The following is a 15,591-nucleotide window of genomic DNA, read 5'->3' as shown; positions in this document are numbered from 1 at the left end:
TCTGAAGGAGATAGTGCAGCCATCAGTTCATGCCTTAAAGATCAAGCTCACTTTGGTTTTCCAGCAGGACAATGATCTAAACACACAAGCAAGTCCACCTGTGAATGGCTCAAAAAAGAAAAACAAAGGTTTTGGAGTTGCCTAGTCAAAGTCTGGACTTAAATCTGATTGAGAGGCTTTGGCATGACCTTAAACATGATCTTCATGCTTGAAAACTCTCCAATGTGGCTGAATTAAAACAGGAAGAGTGGGCCAAAATTCCTCCACAGAGATGTGAAAGACTCATTGTCAGTCATTACAAACACTTGATTGCAGTTTTTTTGCCAAGGGTGGCACAGCCAGTCATTAGGTTTCAGGGGCAATTACTTTTGACACAGGCTTCGATAGTTTTTTTTCCCCTTAATAAATAAAATCATCATTTAAAAACTAAATTTTCTTTTTACTTGGGTTATCTTTATCAACTATTAAAAATTGTTTGGTGGTGTGAAACATTTAAGTGCCACAAATATGCAAAAAAGCTAAGAAATCAGGAACCAGGCAATTACTTTTTAACTGTACTTAAGGTATCTCCTGTGATTAGTATTGAGCTAAATCAGCTAGGATTGAAGTTAAACATTACTATCACACGTCGACATGTGAAAAATGATCATGCCTACTTATTAAAACAGTAAGATTTTTTATTTTATTTCATCATTACATAAATATATTGTTAATAAACATCTGGTACGAGCCCCACTGCTACTCCATGATATTCATTTCCCCTTCAGGATGAACCGAAATAACTTCAGCGATCCTTTCATTTCCCCTAAGTACCACTATCTTGTTAAATATACTCACCTGACAATTTAATAGGCACACCTTAAACTGCGTTGGAGCCCCTTTTGCCTTCAGAACTGTCTGAATTCTTCATAATAAAGATTCAACCAGGTGCTGGAAACATTCCTCTGAGATTTGGGTCCATATTGAAGTGTCAGCATCACACAGTTGTTTCACATTTGTTGACCGCACATCCATAATGTGAATCTCTCCACCACATCTCAATAGTGCTCTATTGGATTGGATCTGATGACTATGGAAGCCATTTGAGTACAGTGAACTCATTGTTATGTACAAGAACCTAGTTTGAGATTTTGTGACATGGCGCGTTATCCTGCTGGAAGCAGCCATCAGAAGATGGGAGCACTGTGGTTATAAAGGACAATATAAAGGGACATGTTTGAGTTTGAGCGTCAACAGATCATCTTCATCGAACACAAACATCACTAAATTCATTATACTGCTGCCATGTGGCTGATTAGACATTTGGATTAATAACGCAGTTAGTCAGGTGTTTCGAACAAAGAGGCAGGTAAGTGCATATTTTAATTTAATAGTTTGAAAAACAGTAAAAAGTAATTTACTCAAGATGTCAGGAGACAAAAGTATTAAGACAAAATCCTGAAAACCAGTTTTACTGGAAAATGGTCTCAGACAAAGAAAGAGACAGCCCGGCACATTTCAGATTTTCTTTTTCTGCCTGCATGCTCTTTCTCCTCACGGTGGACTGTTCCCTGCTCTGAGTAATGAGGCCCAAACAAATGACACCATTAGGTAACTCTGAACATAATATGCTCCTCCAGCCTGCCCTCACTATATTACTGCAGGGAGTTTGTGTTTTTCATAAATGTATTTTCGCTGATAAATGCACCCATAAATGTGCCACTCTACAAAAAGAAAAATCTCATAGCTCAGAAGTGATTTCACAAGATAAAAACCACAGCATTAGGACTCAGCTGTCAACAAATAAACAAAAACAAATGAACATAAACCAAAATAAAGCAAAAGCATCTGACAGGACAGCCAGAATAAATCTTCATTATCTTTTAATAATTCATAACTTTTATACCTTGATTATTTCACATGCTTTTAGAAGGCCAAAAACATTATGTTTGCACTAAAATGTTAGAATGACAGTCTGTATGTACAATACAGTGCTCTGCTGTATGCATTTTTTTACTATTAATCTTTTCTCCAAAAGAAGACCTGAGACTTTAGTTTTCGGCTGCAGTGTTCCAGATATTCCTTTTAAGCCATCATAGATAAACTGGTTAAAAAAATCTGATTTATAAAAAAGAGAGTGAAGGAAGTGCTGCATGACTCCAGTGGCTCTTCAGAGGATCAGACAGGAGCATAGCGAATGAAATCCAGGAAAACCTGCTATTATAAGTGATGTAACCACAGAAAAGTAGTGAGCTCCTCTGACATCTGGTAGAATATTTACATTTAATCTTTGATCAGATTGGTGGAAAAAAAAAAAAACAACCCAGACCAACATATATGTCTTGATCAGAGTCTTGATGATAACAAATTGTCTTAGCAATCTTCTATGGTTATACTTACAACATAATATCTTAATGCAAAGGTCACAGTTAAGGGTGACCACCACAACCATCAGATGGGTCAAGTCATTTTTGACAGATAGACCACAGTGTGTTAAGTGTTGCAGTATTATTTACTTTTACTGCTAACACTTGGGCAGTGTTGCATCTCGTGTTTTATGTAGTCTATATACTAATGAATGTATAGCGCTGTGCAAAGGTTTTGAGCCATCCCTCATTTGTTTTATTAAATGGGAAATAGGTGCAAACATACATGGAACTAAAGTATATAAGGCAAAAAAACTGAGTTAATAGTTTAAAATCCAGTATTTGGTGTGACCATCTTTCTTCTTCAGCACAGTCTGAACTCTGTTAGGCAAGCTTTCTTGTAATTTATCTGTTTTCAGGAATTGTTCTCCACGCTCCTTGAAGGACATTCGCAGCTCTTCCTTGGATGTTGGCTTTAAAAATTACAAGAAAGTCTGGCTCCTTGGAAGCAAAATGTAAGGAAATAGAGGGTTGCTCAAGATTTTTGCACAGTACTGTTTCACTGTCTGTAGTTAATAAGAACAAACTAAATAAAATTGTAAATATGGGCAGTAAGATTGCAGGTCACCAGCAAAACAGTATGACACAACTTTGTGAGTCCTGCTGGGGAAATGGACGACAAATCCTTAGTGATGCAACACATCCTCTTTGTAGTGAATACATACTACCATCAGGATGGAGGTAGAAGATGCCAGCTTTGCAAGCTTCTTCTACAGATTTGTTATACTTTGAAGCATAACTCTGTAATAAAAAAATCCAAGCAATTATAACACGTCTTGCTTGTATGAAATTGTGTTTCAAGCTTTGATTTTCTTTTCTCATTTTTGCTCATTTTCATAGTGGCTGCATTTGTCTGACAGCTGGCACAAGGCACAAAAATACTGCTACACACAAATTTCCCAAGTTTTCAGAAAAATGAAAAATGTAAAAATAGTCTATGTTGAAACCCAAAATTTTAAAAATCTTCATTTGGTGTTTTTATGATGGTGTTGCTGAGGACTGGTGTTTATAACACTCTAAGAGCTTTCAGATGGGTTGACATCTTGTAACACAGGGCATTGCGAGGGCACTGGATTTGCATCATTTTCATACTCGTTGAACCACTCAGTGACACCTCGAGCTATGCAGGTTGGATCACTGTCACCCTGATGGAGAAAACTCCCGTTAGTAAAGACACTTTTCATCACAGGATCAAAAGTGATCACTCATAACAACTTTGCAGTCATTTGCAGTGACCCTCCCGAGTGAGGGGGCAAGTGAACCTAAACTATGTCGGCATAACACGGCACCAGGGAGAGCCAAACAGTGACTCAAATAGTGAATAACAAACAAAGCCAAGAAAAAGGGAAAAAAACAGCTGAGGGCCTCCATCCTTAGATGACAGGAAAAATCTCACAAAGATGGAGAAAACTAAGAGTGTAGGAGAAGTGCCTGCCTTCTTTTCTAGCCTCCTCTCTGTATATTTGACTAAAACACATGCAGCAGTCTCCTGAGAGCAAGAGATGTTGTCTATACTGTCAGCCTGTTTATTTTCTCTGTTTACGTGTGTAGTGGACTAGAAATGTGGAGGATTTTTATTTTTCTTATGTAAACTGAAGGTCCAAAGATAGAAGTTCTATAGACTGTAAAGACTGTGGACTATATAAATAAACTGATCTTAGTGCATGCATTGTGGTAATGTGCTGTAACAAAGATTGTAGAGCAGCATGAGCAGCCCAAACTAGGAATCCCAACAGGAAGCCTGTTGACTGATAAGGAGCATTAGTATCCAGATTAGCCTCTGTGATAACCAGCTTTTATCTCCCCAAAGTGAATAAGAAGTACACTTAAGGAAGATACTGTGTTTATGAGTGTCTACATTACAAATTCGATAAAGTGTTCAACAGCTCAGGAGCCCCTAAAGCCCCCAGACCATCATTTACTCACTTCCTCCAACAGAAACTCACATCAGTGAATTATTAATCCATAGCAGCAGGTCATAGACCTACGTGCTGTGTGACCCTGATCTTAAAGAAGTAATTGAATTCAGTTCTTTTTGTTTGTCTGGTAACAATCAGCTCAAGGTAATGCTTGTTATTCACAGCAGTAAGTCTGAACATTCTTCTTTATTTGCTTTTTGCTATTTTCTGGCATGTAGACTATTGCAGTGGTGATGCTCAGCATTGAACAGCTTCAAACAACAAGTTTAATGCATGTACAGGTGACCCCTGACTGCCCTAAAGGTTTGGTTTTTTCTACTCTTGTACCTGTCAGATGTATGGGACTTCCCTATATGCTCGTATTAAGCACACAGCTGTAGCTGTGAGCATAGAAGCTCCTCCACATGCTGTTTGTGAGAGACAGGCAATCAGAGGAAGGTTAGCTGAAAGGGGAAGGAGCTAATACTTTCAAACAGTGAAATAAATAACCGAAGAGGTGCACTGAGGCCCGGTATAGGAAAAACAAGGATTATTTTGGACTGTGAATCATACAAAGCCACCCAGGACCAGTTCAAAAAATAAAACCATGGCGCTTCAAATGTGTGTAGTAAGTTCTATTTTGAGCCCAAGTTAGTTTCTGCTCATTTTAGTGTTGTGGATCACCTGTCAGAGTACAAAAGTACTGGATTTGCTGTCACAGAAAACTATGGACAGCAGTAAAAAGCACACTGAAAAGAAAATGACTTAAACAATAAATGTGAGCCTGCAACAGTCTATGTGCTAACGTGATATGTGGCTGCAACAACAAAAGTTTGCCTAGGAGCCCCCCAGGTGGTAAATCCAGGCATATGAGTGTATGACAGAAGTACAAGGTGTGTTAGCATTAAAAACTGCAGTGCTTCAGATGTTGAGGAAATTGAAGATTGCTTTAAACAGTTAGTTTCAGACAGTTTTTTCTTTTAAAAAATCTACTAAATCTACTCTTGGCTCTATGTGATGTCAGTGAGAGTGAATATCCCCACTATGGCCAGTAGGGATATAAACATGCTATATAGATAAAAATTGTATTGTATTGTATTTCAGACACACAGCTTTGTTGTGAGCGCAGAAGCTCCTCCCACATGCTGCTCAAACCTCCTATTTGTGAGGGGCAGCCAATCAGAAGAAGTTAAAGTTTGCTTGTTTCAAACAGAGGATAAAGCTATAAGCAGTACCAAGACCCACAACAAGATGGATTAGATGATTTTGGACTGTGAATCATGAAAAAAGACAATAGTAAAGTCCAAGAACAGAAATATGAAGATGGAAATGAGCTTAATATTGTGATTGGGATAATAATGAAGGGAGTAATAAGATATAAATAGGCAATATTCAGTACAATACTGTATACTCACTAAATTAATGACATTTCATTCTGTGCTTTGTTTTACACTCAAATCTTCTGATTGTGTTTTCGAACGTCACAACAAACATACCACATGATGCTCTGCTAACGAGAGCGGTGGAGAGGTTTTAGACGGCGGCTGTGAATTTGATTATAATCTGCAGGAAGCATTCTGCTCCTGAGGTCACAGACACCCTCTCATTAATGCTGTCACATAGTTCGAAAATGAAGACAGGCTGCTTTTGTTTGTTCTCAGCAATCACAAAAGACATCTATAAATCTGCAGTGATGATGCGGGATGGGGGGGGGGCTACAAAAAGAGCTGAGGTACTGATGTCCTGTAGCTACTGTTACAACATCTGGAAGAAAAGCTGACTTCCAAATTCCTCCAGCTTTGCTTAAAAAATCTCAACAGCTATCAAAAAACAGGGTTTTTTCTTCTTCCATGTTATTGATGGTGAAAAGGGGCTGTTTCAAAGCCTCCTCTGGACTTCCCTTACTGCTTCCATAAGAATTAAGAGGGTACGTAGCAGGCAGGTGATTATAATCAAATGCCCTCAATTAACTGATCATTTGCAAGCAACAGCACCTCTATAAAACAAAGGTTTTGGCAGTTTGCTGGTCTGAAGCATGCAGGTGTGTGGTAACACACTATGGATCTCCCAACATCAGAGTTCAACCGAGACTGTGCAACCCCAAGAGCTACATCTTAAGACTCCACAGGCCTCAGTTATAGGGTGACCAACCATCCTCTTTTTTTTTCTTTTTTTTTTTAACTTGTTGACTTGTAAAAGCCTATATGACATTTTTTATTTCACCATTCATTAACCGCACAGATAAGGTATCGTTTAAATATGTTAAAGTTCTCTTTAAACAAACAGTATTATTAAAGTTCTTCATGACTGGGCCAAGTGTCCTCTTTTTTGGAAATCAAAATATGGTCACCCAACTTAGTTACCATGTTAAATGCTCAAGTTCATGACAGCACAATTAAAACGAGACTGAGCAAATATAGCTTCGTTTGGAAGGGTTGCAGTAAAAAGCCTCTTTTCTCTGAAAGAACTTGGAAGCACAGATTAAGTTTGAACAAACCACAAGACTGTAACAATCTGCTATGGAAGCCTGAGACCAAAGTGCAGATGTTAGCCGTAATGCCTAGGATATCACCTCATATCAGCTGTGCAAACGATTTCATAACATCATAACAAATGCAGTGGAAATAAAATGAAAGAAATACGTATTCGTGTAGTTATTACTTTTACCCCCCCCCCTCCGAGTCCTCATCCAGTGAAAAGCCCCGTATGTACATTCTTTATCCTGTTGGGGCAGCAGAGGATCAGAAGTCAAATATTCAGACGGCATTTAGCTGTAATACACAAAACGTCCGCATGATGGCAGAAGCGGAAAAGAAAACAAAACCACCTGGTTTCAAGACAAGAACGCAGGTAAATTAACGCTTCAGTTTTTAAGTGCTCATAGTTTGTTTCTTAGTGTTCACTCAGCAGGAAACTGCATTTATATTAAATGTGTTTACAGCCTCGTAGAACCAGAGATTGTGGCCTCACAGACTGTGACCACATGTTCATGTGACCAGCAGCGCTTTTTAAAAAGACATAATAATAATAATAATAATAATAATAATAATAATAATAATAATAATAATAATAATAATAATAATAATAATAATAATAATAATGAGGTGAGGAAGTTTCTATCAACGTTCAAATATGTACTGAGGCTAAATAAGAGAGGGCAGAAGGCTGTCTGTACGTTTTCTGAGCATTTTCCAAAGATGAGTGTGATCAATAAGTGATTGAATATGACTGGAGAGTAAAGGAAACGATGGAAAGATTAAAAAAGTCAGACGTGAGCTGTAAACCACAGTTTCAGTGAGACAACAGGACAGGTAAGTGACCGCTTTGGAGGTGCAGTTCACCTGATTTGTGGCTTGTTTTCTGTGGCGAGCTCGTGAAGATTTAAAGATCAGAGATCAGTTAGAGCGATTCAAAATCAAATTAAAAAATAATATCCAGGCAATCTGTCCCAAACTAGAAGCTGTTTTAAACACTTCAGAAATAAAGATAAAAGATCAAAAGCAGGTTTGAAAATTGTTTTAAGAACGAGCTTCTTTTTTTTTTTTCTTCAAAAATCTTCAGAGGAGGAATTAAAATGTTGTTTCTAACTCTGGAATAAAATTGATTTGATTTGTTTATACGTGCATTACTTCGCAAGGTCTCACTAAACTGAAGAGCATCCACATTAAGCGTGACAGGCGTGGTTCTGCTACACAGTCTGAATGCGGAGTGGACACAGGAATAATCTGCTGGATCACCTTTAAGGATGACTTTCACTGGGTACAGCACGGAATCCAGGCAACTTCGATTATTATATTTCTCCAAGTTTTCCACTTAATACGTGTAAAAATAAATGTTTAAAAAAGAAACGTTTATTTATCAAACACAGACAAGTGCTCACAAAGAGCTGCACACAAAACAGATTAAAATAAATACGAAAAAATGCTACAAAAACAAGACAAACCCGAGTTAAGATGGAGGCTGTATGAATTGATCTCATGTTCTACATTATTTTCTCACGACTCGTGTACTCTATATTTCCTTTGAGGTAAAAAGCCTGTTGAATTCCTGCGAAGCTGAAAGTCTGAAATAATTCAGTGCTTGTTCGCTTTTTTTCGTTCTTCTTTTGGTTTTACAAAGACGTGATCTTTTTGGCTCTGTGTCTACATTATAATGAGTCCAATCCAATCCTGGTGCCACTTACACTATCTTTAGAAGACTGTGAATTTTTTTAATTTATTGCAATTCCCTTTTTCAGCAGGTCACTCTTAAAAAACATTTTAATGTCAATGATACTTTTTAGCTGGACAAATAAAAGATATATAAAAGTCACTTTTCCATAAAATCTGATTGCAGCTTCTACTTTGTGACAGAAACGTCGCTTGTGGCTCACAGTGACTCGATATCATTCATGAAAAACATGTTTGACATATTATAGGCCAACAAGTCATTTACAGGAGTTTAAATACGGGCCATCTTTTTTTTGTTTTTTGCACAAATACTGAAAATCACTTTTGGCACAACACCGGTGATGAGTTATATCAGCGCTGATAATAAATATTAAATAGTTATTGTAGTTTTAACAAACGATAGAATTATAATATTAGTAGTATCGTGATCGATTTATTATTTGATTTGAGTATTATAAAATTTGATTATAGATTATTATGGATTGTATAGAATTGTGGTCTCATAGTCGATAAGAGGCATCTTGAAGTAAAGGTTTAATTTCTCGTTAGTTTTCATGCACAGGACGTCAAATATGGCTGTTTAGCCAGCAATGAGTTGCTGCAGGCGGGTCAGAGTGACGCACAAGCCTGGCTGCTTTAGTGCAAATCCGTGAGTGAAGCATGTGCGGAGGCAACAGTTAGGCTGGTCTCACTCCAGACTCCAAACCTCGACCTTTGCGTAAACCTAAGCAATTATTTTAGGTTCCTAAACTTCGTCAAGCAGCCAGGAAAGGGAACATAGACACAGACAAGTTAATGAATAAATAAATAAATAAATAAATAAATAAATAAATAAATAAATAAATAAATAAATAAATAAATAAATAAATAAATAAGTGAATAAAGCAGGACACAAAGCTCAGACTCTTTAACAATCCTGTTATTTCCACCAACCAACCTGCCTTCTTATAGGTTCATTATGAGAAGAATTACATCCAGATCAACTTCCAGATCATGTTTATATATAATTTACAAACTGTTATTTACAGTTTATGATGTTAATAACAGTTTGTAAATTAGAGCCATCATTATATTGTTCATTAACACTAAAACCTATCAACATTAGTGTAATTAACTATTTACAGTTCATTCATAATGCCCCCCATGAAGTTTAATTGCAATTTTATTTAAAAATGTAGTTTTAAAAAAACCTAAATATAGCTTATCAGTAGAAAAGATCCTGTTATAAAAATACAGATATATCAAAAAACATTTTTATTGAATTTGTTATGGTGTGTAGCCAACTTTAACCTTCATCAACAACTCAAAAATATCCAACTGTCTTTTATTAATCTAATTTTTTTTATAACACCAATCCTCAGAATATCTTATATTCAAATATATCTTGCATTTTAAATTAAATTCAAATGTTCTGTTTTTTTTCTGGAGCACCCACCTCAATGTTTAAATCAGCTACAGCAATAAATACAAGTGTTGGAGTCAGAGAGAGTTTGCCACCGTCTTTCATTACCACTATTCACGAGCACAGGCCAGCACGGCTTCTCAGGCAACTAAAAGTCCATAGCAAAGTTCATTTCTAACAAATAGGACGGGTCATTCATGCAGGGAGAGCCACATAATGAGGGGATGAAAATCTACTTCCAGACCAGAGAATGTCAGTAAAACCTTATAATTACAGATAATTGATCTGTTAGTTTTTGGTAGAACTTGGGTTATTGGCTGATTATTGCCCCATGTGCTCCTGTTGGTTCCAAGAGGATGAAAGGACTCTGTATGGGGTTTGTCTTACACAGTGTAAAACTGGCTTTTGGTTGGCAGCAATAAGCAGAAGCTGAACATGTTCAGTACTTGAGACACTGATGTCTACAGGAAGAAAAAGATCTAGTTTTACTTTCTCTTAAGGAACTGCAGCAACATGGGAAAATACACTAGAGGCTGCACACAACAGTGAACTGTGACCACCCCTGAGCTACAATTCACGGCTGAGGGAATTCAACAACTGGAAAAAATAAAATGCTTGGGTTATTTGGGTCTGTAAGATGTAACATGGTGCAGAGCTAATTTTCTAGAGATATTATTTTAATTTAGAAAAAAACCCTCAACAACTGTAGTTTTTCGTTAATTGAAGCATGCAGAGCCAGACTTCTACATCTTTGTATAGTCACAAATTCTGGTTCCAGTGCTCACACCCCGAGAGAAAGTGCAGTCTTTACTCAGTTGTCTGAATTATTGTGCAACACAAAAGAGCCTTCTGTAAAAGTCTCTGCAGTATATGTGACAAGTGCTCTGACCCCAGAAGGTGATGGAGAGCTGGTGCTCCCTCTTACAGAGCACCAGTTAAATTCATGCAAGCATCCAAACTGCCTTCCACTGTGAAGAAACAAAAGTGTCTCCTGTCAGATAATATATTGGATCTTCACAGTGACCTGCAGACACCAGCACAGACATTCACCTACACATCTATGTTCAAATGTAAAACACATTTCTTAAATAACTCCACTAAATCTGTAGCAGGATTTCAGCTTCATGAGGTACCTCACCCCCCTTCATTTAATATACACCACCACATCTCATTAAGCTCCTATTCAAATCGCAGGATCCCAATTTGAATATTGGCGCGACGTGGGGTGAGAGGGTGCCAGCTCCGAGTCAGCGCATACACGGGCACAAATGCACACACTGAATCCTTGTGGTGGCGAAAATGTATTGCAGTTCATATTTACATCTTTACCGACAGGTGAAGCGTCCTTTGAGCGCGCTCGACAATGTGCGTAAAAACCGCCTCCTCTCTGTTCAGTGAAGCGCTGCTGCGAAACTATCCGGCGTCTGGACTGGCAGCAGTAAAAACAATGGGGTGATGGTGAGGATGGTTTACTGTTGTCGGAAGGTTTGAGACAGATTTTGACCCAGCAGCCAAAAGACTGTCTGCTTCCCACGGCCTGGAGAAAGAAAACTGAAGACGATTATTTTTCACCAGTTTCTAACGAACCAAATAAAGTTTGGGAAGGCAGCCCGCAAAAGCCACATGAACTGGATCCAGAGGCGATAACATGGAAGCAGAGAATAATATCTAATAATAAACCTGTAAACTCTCGACCTCCTTATCACCTGACAGGGAAATGTGCAATCTGCCTCTCAGCTTGAAAGTGCGCCATTATTTGGGCATATGAGGCTTATTGGGGCAACTACACAACGTACTGCAACAAATGAGTAGTGAAATTACCTTCTTCTCAGTCAATCATTGGACTAAAATACTGCACAGCCTACTGCAGCAGGCTCAAATTGAAATTACAATCTAGATGACACTCAGACTTTGTACATTTAGCCTAATTTGTTTTGCATTTTTCCTCGGGAGTGATTAGTAATAAGGTTTTCTTCTGAAAGCGTCTTTTAGCTCTGTAGACTCAAGGGGTAAATAGAGGCTTCAACTTCTACACAGGTCTGTAGCTGTAGGCTAACTACTACATTTTGTTCAGACTACACTGTCCACTCAGATATTTTGCAACTCTTCCAGCTGTGCTATTCAGCGCTATCTTCTAGTTGTCGGATGCGTCGCACTGTGCCGTGTGATGGAAATTACCTCTGTCTGTGGTGCTATGTTCTGCGGCTCATGTCTGGTCTGTAATTCGCAGCTAATTATAACAGGCAACACCTGCGCCACGCAGTGCATGCTGGAGGAGAGATGACTTCCCTCTCCTCCTTATGATTTTTTGTGTCTTTTTTGCAGCTTGTTCCTTCGCCTTCTTTCAATCAGCTGTTGAACAGTAGACACACGTGTCCTCTTTTAATGTTCTCTAAGGAGACTTGAATCTGACTTGACTTGGACTAAGTCACATCCCAGTTGCCAGGATTCACATTAGTAAGCAACTGGTGAGCTCACTGGTGTTGACTTTCGGGACAGTAAAATATCCGCGTTTCTGCCTTTTCGGGGTTCAGAGCGCGTCGGCGCTTACACTGGTTTCCTGGCAACGAGGCGCGCGCAGGTGCGGCTGTGAGCGCGCCTCTCCTCGCTGCAGAGAACTTGTTGGTTGCTGGAGGATAAACCTGAATTCTGTTTTATTCTCAGTTTAGTAAACGTGTCTGTATTTGCTCTGGATCCCTCAACTCTTCACCGGGTAACCGGGTAACCTGAAGCCCTTCTGATCCTCCAGTGATGAAACTACAAATCTAACAGTGTGCTCAGAGTATCTGCAGCATGCAAGGAGAGGAGCTTCAAGTGGGCTTCTCATCAAAATGTCCCACAAAGCACAAAAATAAATTTAATTGTATCCTTTAATTAAAACATGAATGGAAGCACTTTGTTGTGTAGAGTAGAGCTAGAATCGTTATCAGCGATTCATTAAGGACTTGGTAGATGGAGTTTACACACTTGGTGTGTTCTAGACAGACCAACATGGCTGGGTTAGCTTCATTTATGCAAATGTCGAGCACGTCTAGGCTGTGCATACAGACATATTGAGATCCTATACAATTACGTTTGAGAGGATTCTCGTCTTTCACGGATTCAAAAGACTTCTGGCGTGATTATCATGGTAATTAGCCAAGCCGAAGCGCCTCTCAAGTCTGTCTACAAGTTTCAGCTGCAGACAGCATCACCTTTGAAACATTTCAACACTAAGCAACAAGGCAGGCTCAAATGATGTCCATATTCAGCCGTGCAGGAGAGTATGTTTTTGCTTCTGCTACAGGCTGCACTATTGAGAAGTAGATACAAGCTCCTGTTTAGGCCCATTGACTCAAATAATATATTAAATATAGTGGGAATATCCTCAGGATGCTGAACATAAAAATACAGGGACACACGGGGACACGGGACTGCATTCCTTTGACTGTCAGCTGTGGTGCTGCTATAATTTATAGCAGTTATTTATAATGCTATTGCAAAGATACAGAGAGATGCTACAAGAATAAGAATCAACACATATAACACACACACACACACACACACACACACACACACACACACACACACACACACACACACACACTATAGGAATTAGAGGGATGTTTGGTTGATGGATGAGTGATGTGCCACCATGCACTTCTGCATGCGTCTGTTGGGGGGCGTGAGAGTCGCTCTTATAGGTTCGCATGATAATTACATCGTCCGTCTTGCATAATATCAAAAATCTCAGAGGGTGGGAACAGTGTTACCTCACTGATTCACAAGGGGGTGGGCCTTGGACAGCGTATATGATTTTGGACAAATGAGATGTTAAACCACTTGGAGACAACGGTGCTGGAGATGTAGCCATCCTGGCGGACAGCCCCAACTCCCCCGTGTGCCGCGGGGAGGACCGGGGCTGTGGATGTAGAGGGAAGCCATCTGACGACATGTGAGTGGAGAGAAAAAAATAAAGAGGACCCGTAAAATTTTTAAAAATGGACGGGGCCGGTGGGACGTCACGATGCGTCGTCGCCACAAAGCTCTGTACGCCGCTCATGAACGCGCTCATTTGGCTCCCAGCATGCCGCACGTCCGGAGAGACCAGCGCTTTCCAGGAGCTCAGCTGAACCCAGTGCAGTACACCCTGCTGCACCCGTGTAGGAGAAAGTAAGAACCGTGTTTTGTGTAATAAGTGATTTGTGTGTGTGTGTGTGTGACGGCACGACTCGGGGTAAAAAAAAAACAGAAAGCTGCAGGAGCCGAGCAGCACTGAGGGCTTTAAGGGTACAACATGCTGATGTGTTTGTCCCCATTGTGCATGAAGTGAGGACTCGTAAGGCGCAGCAAAGCTTTGAGATTTTCTTCAAGTGAGGCTTGTTTTTGATAGATAAAAGATCAAAGATGCGCGGACGATGCGCACCATCAGCATCTGAGATAAAGGCTCCAACGATGGTACGATGGCAGCAGCGCAGACGTGTAGTTTCACTTGTGGCTGCAAACACTTTTGTTTGGCACCAGAAAGCACATGTGTGCACAAATCTGACCGCAGGAGTGAGTTTAGCGGGTTTTTCTTGACTTACGGTTGGTCACAGGTGATCTGTTTTCGATAAGTTTTCTCTCTCGTTTGTTGGTATAAAATTTTATGTTGCACGCTCGGGATTAATGGTCACTGAGATCCCCTTTTTCCTCTCCCCTCCCTCTGTTTAGCCCACCTTTGTCTAAAAGGTGACTCTTTGGTAGCAGTGGGTTGGTGTTTACTGACGCAAACGAAGCAACATTGAATTTACTTTTTGGACTATTCCGTTTTTCCGTTGATGCCGACCTTGGATCAACCATATGCTGTGTTGTTATTGTGCATAAGTTCACGTTGCGTCATTTTCAAGAGTTCACAGACTGGAGGAACATAAGTTCTCCTCTAACTGATCTAATATGTAATCATAATGTGGTAGTGAGAGCCTAACACCGGCCTGTGTTGGTGATGGTGTTGGAGTGGCCTCGGGCGCCATAGCCTTTTGCAGCCTTGTGTTGTTTGGCCTGTTTGCTGTCAGCCGATTACGCACTGGAAAGGCTAAGCAGTGAAGCAAGCATGAAAAAAGGCCAAGGTGATTACTGTACGTGAACCCAGCAGCGCTCCTGCAGGGCTTCATGTAGCCCGGGATTATACACCCCGGTGCCAGCATAGCGCTCTGCCCGGAGAGCTCTTACATAAGGCCCGCTTAATCTGTGTGAGAGGGAATCAGACTTCATGTGTGTGTTTGGACTTTTTAACATCTGACTGACATTGAAATGTTACGCGCAGCTCCTCCAAAAAGATGCCCCCTCATTTGGAGCTCATTCTAGATCCTCTCTTCAATAAAAACTGTTCTGATTGCAAAAGAAACACGTGCAAAGGATCCATTTGCTGTCTTCTTCATTACTGAACCCCAGAACAGCACAATCCACATGTGCACATGTACAGCAAAGGACCAGGTGGTAGTGATGGTGGTCCTGCAACATAAGAAACAGGAACCGGCATATAGGTGTCAATATGACTCAGCAGTTAAACTGAACAGGTGAATCCAGGTGCACGATCAAGCGTTCACTGACCTCCTCCCACAGGTTACATTCACGCCGTGTCCCGGAGACGGAAGTGCATCACAAGTGAGAAGTCAGCTGATGCACAAGTGGATAAGTTGCTAATTTGAAGTGGGACCGCTGCAACACCTCAGGAGCGTTGCCGGTGCAGAGTCAGT

The 15,591-nt window shown here is 40.0% G+C and overlaps 1 long non-coding RNA gene across 2 annotated transcripts in view; it reads left to right on the top strand.

The window, feature by feature from the left end:
• The first annotated feature begins 13,632 nt into the window (after positions 1-13,632).
• LOC121814828 overlaps positions 13,633-15,591 on the top strand; it is an 11,134-nt gene continuing 9,175 nt past the window's right edge. Inside the window, exons 1-2 of one of the 2 annotated variants that reach the window (XR_006054595.1) lie at positions 13,633-14,026; positions 15,458-15,585. This is a non-coding gene — a long non-coding RNA (uncharacterized LOC121814828). The remainder of the gene's footprint in view (positions 14,027-15,457; positions 15,586-15,591) is intronic. The other variant, XR_006054594.1, reaches the window with a different exon arrangement.

This window comes from Haplochromis burtoni, unplaced genomic scaffold (assembly GCF_018398535.1).
Source record: "Haplochromis burtoni strain Fernald_Lab_line unplaced genomic scaffold, NCSU_Asbu1 Contig_90, whole genome shotgun sequence".
Lineage (NCBI taxonomy): Eukaryota > Metazoa > Chordata > Actinopteri > Cichliformes > Cichlidae > Haplochromis > Haplochromis burtoni.
This window is presented reverse-complemented; position numbering and strand designations above follow the sequence as displayed.